The following is a 6,000-nucleotide window of genomic DNA, read 5'->3' as shown; positions in this document are numbered from 1 at the left end:
CCCTCTCTGGATGAAGGATTTGTTCCTCATTCTATTCCAAAAAGGTTTACCCCGTAAGCTTAGACTGTGACCCCTGGTCCTGGACTCCCCCACCATCAGGAACATCCTTCCTGCATCTGCCCTGTCTAGTCCTGTTAGAATTTTACAGGTTTCTATAAGACCCCTCTCATTCTTCTGAACTCCAGCGAATATCATCCTAACCGATTGAAACAGGAAACAACGGGGAAATGGGTTAAAAATCCAACTGCACACCTGAGCTGTGTGTATTGGTGCGGGTGTGACAGAATGTGAGTCAGACAGAAACAAGGAGAGACAGCCCAGTCACCCCAGCAAAAGACAAACAGACAAAGGACCTCTCTGTGTCTCTGGGGGAAAGCTCAGCAGATGTCACCATCTAAAGGAAAGTGGATCCAGCTACCTTGCAGAACTCGGAGTCTCCAAACTGTCTGCTAAAATACCAAAGTCAGCTCTCCCAGAATCACCCAACTTAATGGCTTCAACATCCCACCCTCCACACTCATTGACAAGACAAAAACAGATTTAACTTTTATCTGGACATTTCATAGAAATCATAGAAACCCTACAGCACAGAAAGAGGCCATTCGGCCCATCGAGTCTGCACCGACCACAAACCCACCCAGGCCCTATCCCCATATCCCTACATATTTACCCGCTAATCCCTCTAGCCTACGCATCTCAGGAGACTAAGGGGCAATTTTTAGCATGGCCAATCAACCTAACCAGCACATCTTTGGACTGTGGGAGCACCCGGAGGAAACCCACGCAGACACGAGGAGAATGTGCAAACTCCACACAGACAGTGACCCAAGCCGGGAATCGAACCCAGGTCCCTGGAGCTGTGAAGCAGCAGTGCTACCCACTGTGCGACCGTGCCGCCCTTAATTTAAATTAATTTAATTTAATTTAATTTAATTTAATTTTACATTTCTGGTCATTGTGTGAGTGTGTGTCAGGAGTTTATTAATTTTGGGTAATTAAGTAATGTGTTATGCTTTCATTATTTTCGGAGGTATTTAGTAACCAACAAACTTTCAACTTCAAAAACTTCTAAAACATTAGAAGTGAGTGGCATGTTAACACAGTTCTGTTGTGGGAAATGTACCACTGAGTCAGGCTTGAAGGTTTCAAGACTACAGTTTTATTTTAACGAAGCTTCGTGGAGACAAGGCACTAACAAGCAGCAAACCTTCTCTCAATGATACAATAGGAGCAGTCCATCTTTATACCATTTACACAATAGATGGACCGGACATTTAGCCATTATCACATCGTTGTAATCAAGTAGGTGATCGATCGTTAACACATCGTTATAGACAAATACAGACAGATACAGACATAAGCATGTTAACATTGCATTGTTCTATGAATGGATACATTTCCTACGTCAGTGACTATCAATGGTTTAATTTCGGCTCATTCATATAATAATTGGTTTTCCTGCATTTATGTATTCCCATTCCCATTTGTGGCTAATCTCTTTAACGGACCCTTTTGTCCCAGGACTGTCCCTATTTCCACTGGTTTCCTGCAGTATCTAATTCCTGCCTGTTTTAATTTACAAGTAGTTGTCTGGGCTGAGAGTCAGTGCCTGTTTATGGTCTCTCTCCCAGTTAACTCTTTATGTGCCAGGCAGTCATTTTTAAAGTGTACTCATCTGTATATTTTTGCCCACTTCAGTTCGTAGCATTGCTGCCTCACAGCGCCAGGGTTCTGGGTTCAATTTCGGCCTTGGGTCACCCCTCCTTCTAGGTTCTCCCATTGAAGGAAAGACGCTGCCCACTCTGTCAATATCCTTCAGGATTTTACATGTTTTACTCAAGTCGCCTTTTACTCTTCCGGGTTCAGATTGATACAAGCCTAGACTGTTCATTAGTTCTTCAAAAGACAACCCCCACATTCCTGGTTTCAGTCTTGCAAAGCTTTTTAAAACTTCTTCCAACGTATTTGCATCATTCTTTATATCAGGAAATCACAAATGAGGGTGCATCAGATCTGGCCTCAACAATGCTATGTATAACTGAAGCATATTCTCTGAACACCTGTAATAATTCTCATTGTAGTAAACAATTATATCATTTTAGCTTTCCTCCATACCAGGCAACATCCTGATAAACCTCCTCTGCACTCTCTCTAAAGCCTCCATGTCCTTCTGGTAGTCTGGCGACCAGAACTGGACGCAGTATTCCAAATGCGGCCGAATCAACGTTCTATACAACTGCAACATCAGACCCCAACTTTTATACTCTATGCCCCGTCCCAGAAAGTCAAGCATGCCATATACCTTCTTCACCACCTTCTAACCTGTGACGTCACCTTCAAGGATCTGTGGACTTGTACACCCAGGTCCCTCTGCATATCTACACCCTTTATGGTTCTGCCATTTATCGTATAGCTCCCCCCTACGTTAGTTCTACCAAAATGCATCACTTCGCATTTATCTGGATTGAACTCCATCTGCCATTTCTTTGCCCAAATTTCCAGCCTATCTATATCCTTCTGTAGCCTCTGACAATGCTCCTCACTATCTGCAAGTCCAGCCATTTTCGTGTCGTCCGCAAACTTACTGATCACCCCAGTTACACCTTCTTCCAGATCGTTTATATAAATCACAAACAGCAGAGGTCCCAATGCAGAGCCCTGCGGAACACCACTAGTCCTCTTTGCTCGACTGGAGCAGGACTGAGAGGGGGAGCTTCTTAGCAGGAGTGCTGAGGGTAAGCAAAGTACTGATTTATTTATTTGTTGTATTCCTTGTTTGTTTCGCGGGCTTTTTTCAAGGTTTTAAATTAAGGGAAGTGACGTCAGCTGAAGGGGATTCTGGGAGGTTGAGTTCTTAGTATAAATCAGTACTTTGCAGGGCTTAGGCGGAAACGGGCGACACAGGACAGGTTTAAATTCATTCTGTTACCCTTAAATTTCGAATCCTTGTTCTTTCCCAGTGCACTCTGAGGAAGGGGAAAAAGGGTTCAGTGTTCCGTTGGAGCAATTATTTTTCTTTGTAGCAGTAAGTTATATGGAGGGGATGGAAGTGAAGGCAGTGCAATGTACCTCCTGCAGAATGTTCGAGGTGAGGGACACCGTCAGTGTCCCTGCTGATTACACCTGTGGGAGGTGCACCCATCTGCAGCTCCTCCAAGACCGCGTTCTGGAGCTGGAGCTGGAGTTGGATGAGTTTAGGGTCATCAGGGAGGCAGAGAGGGTCATAGACACAAGCTTCAGGGATATAGTTGCTCCAGGGAATGAAAATAGATGGGTGACAGTGAGAGGGGCTGGGAGGAAGCAGTCGGTGTGGGGATCCCCTGTGGTCATTCCCCTTAGCAACAAGTATTCCACTTTGGATACAGGTGAGGGGGGGCGACCTACCAGTGGTAAACCGCAGTGACCAGATCGCCAGCGCTGAGTCCGTCCCTGTGGCTCAGAAGGGAAAGGGGGAGAGCGGTAGAGCTATAGTTATTGGGGACTCGTTTGGTAGAGGGATAGATAGGAGGTCCTGTGGCAACAAGAGAGACTCACGGATGGTATGTTGCCCCCCGGATGCCAGGGTCCGTGACATCTCCGACTGTATCTTCAGGATTCTAAAGGGGGAGGGGGAACAGTCACAAGTCGTGGTGCACGTCGGCACCAAAGACATAGGTAAGAGAGGGGACGGGGATTTAAAACAGGAATTCAGGGAGCTAGGGTGGAAGCTGAGAGCCAGGTCAAAACAGGTTGTCATCTCTGGTATGTTGCCGGAGCCACGGGATAGCGAGTTGAGGAACAGGGAGAGAGTGCAGTTAAACACATGGATGCAGGGATGGTGTAGGAGGGAGGGTTTCAGCTATGTGGATAATTGGAACACTTTCTGGGGAAGGTGGGACCTGTACCAACAGGACGGGGTGCACCTGAACCAGAGGGGTACCAATATCCTGGGAGGGAAATTTGCTACAGCTCTTCGGGGGGGTTTAAACTAATTTGTCAGGGGGATGGGAAAAGGAGTTGTAGTCCAGAGGTCAGTGAGTGTAGTGAGGTACTGGGAAGGGTATCATGGTCAAAGGTGGGTACCAGCAGACAAGAAGGTGGGTTGAAGTGTGTCTACTTCAATGCAAGGAGCATCCGAAATAAGGTAGGTGAACTTGGGGCATGGATTGGTACTTGGGACTACGATGTTGTGGCCATTACGGAGACATGGGTAGAACAGGGACAGGAATGGTTGTTGGAAGTTCCGGGGTATAGATGTTTCAGTAAGTGTAGGGTAGCTGGTAAAAGAGGTGGAGGAGTGGCACTGTTAATCAAGGAGAGTGTAACGGCTGCAGAAAGGCATTTCGAAGGGGATCTGCCTACAGAGGTAATATGGGCTGAGGTTAGGAATAGGAAAGGAGCGGTCACGTTGTTAGGAGTTTACTATAGGCCCTGATGCGCGACAATCAAGCACGTGGAACAAGGCTTCAGTATTGAAGGCTTTTATTGTCTAACAATGGAACTAACTAACACAATACACCAGTTCAGACTGAAGGGGTCCTGCCGGAGCAGAGGGTCTTATACCTCTCCTCCGGAGGCGGGGCCCCACCGGGATGTGCCATAATAACATTTACAACAGGTAAACACCCTAACCCAACAACATAGTACAACCCCCACAGTGACAACACCCTAACCCAACAGTAACATAAGAACAACCCCCAGTGGTAACCAACGATGGTTCACCACATTCACCCCTCCTTTAAAAACAAAGGCCGGCGGGGTACAAAAAAAAAAACAGGTCATATGTACAAAATTCACAAGTCCAGACGGTCTGGAGGACCGCACCGTCGCTGCGATCTCCTCAACACCGGTAGCGAAACCGGAGCAGGTGCTTGCGGTGGCGTTCTCTCCAAAACAACGTCCGGCTGTCCCCTCAAGGACTCCCGGGCCGGTTGGCCCTGGTGAGGCGATGGTGCAGGGGATCCTGGAACCTTCGGTGGTGGTGCCGATCTCCGAGTCTCAGGCAAGCTGTACATGGGAGTAGAACTGTTATGCACTGGTCCCGGTGCTGACCGCGCCATGTCTGGGGAAGAAATGAGTAGTAGGGGATTCGTGACAGGGGGTATGGGAGCGACAGGAGTTGCTACGTCCCCTGCGGGCGCCAGGTCTCGAATGGAGACAGTGTCCTCTCGCCCGTCAGGATATGCCACATAGGCATACTGAGGGTTGGCGTGGAGGAGTTGGACCGGTTCGACCAAGGGATCGGACCTGCGAGCCCTCACATGTCGCCGCAGAAGGACGGGTCCTGGGTACGTCAACCAGGCTGGTAATGAGATCCCCGAGGACGACTTCCGAGGGAATGAGAACATCCTCTCGTGGGGAGTAGCATTGGTTGCCGTACACAGGAGGGAGCGGATAGAATGGAGCGCATTTGGAAGGACCTCCTGCCAACGGGAGACTGGAAGGCCCCTGGATTTCAGTGCCAGTAGGACAGCCTTCCAGACTGTAGCATTCTCCCTTTCCACCTGTCCGTTACCCCTAGGGTTGTAGCTCGTGGTTCTACTAGAGGCAATCCCGAATGAGAGCAGGAATTGCCTCAAGTCGTTGCTCATGAACGACGAGCCCCTGTCGCTATGAATGTAGCAGGGGTACCCGAACAGGGTAAAAAGCTCACTGAATGCCTTGATGACGGTGGCAGTCGACGTGTCCGCACAGGGGACAACAAACGGGAACCGGGAGTACTCGTCTATTATGTTGAGGAAATAGACGTTCCGGTCCGTTGAGGGAAGGGGGCCCTTAAAATCCACACTCAGCCTCTCAAAAGGGCGAGTGGCCTTGACCAATTGTGCCCGGTCTGGTCGATAAAAGTGTGGTTTGCATTCTGCGCAAATCCGACAGCTTCTCGTCACTGACCTGACATCCTCCACCGAGTAGGGCAGGTTGCGGGCTTTGACGAAATGGTAGAGTCTGGTGACTCCAGGATGACACAGGTCATTGTGGAGGGCCTTCAAGCGGTCCTCCTGCATGATGGCGCATGTTCCG

This window comes from Mustelus asterias, chromosome 8 (assembly GCF_964213995.1).
Source record: "Mustelus asterias chromosome 8, sMusAst1.hap1.1, whole genome shotgun sequence".
Lineage (NCBI taxonomy): Eukaryota > Metazoa > Chordata > Chondrichthyes > Carcharhiniformes > Triakidae > Mustelus > Mustelus asterias.
The sequence above is the reverse complement of the archived record's forward strand: the minus strand, read 5'-3'. Positions refer to the sequence as shown.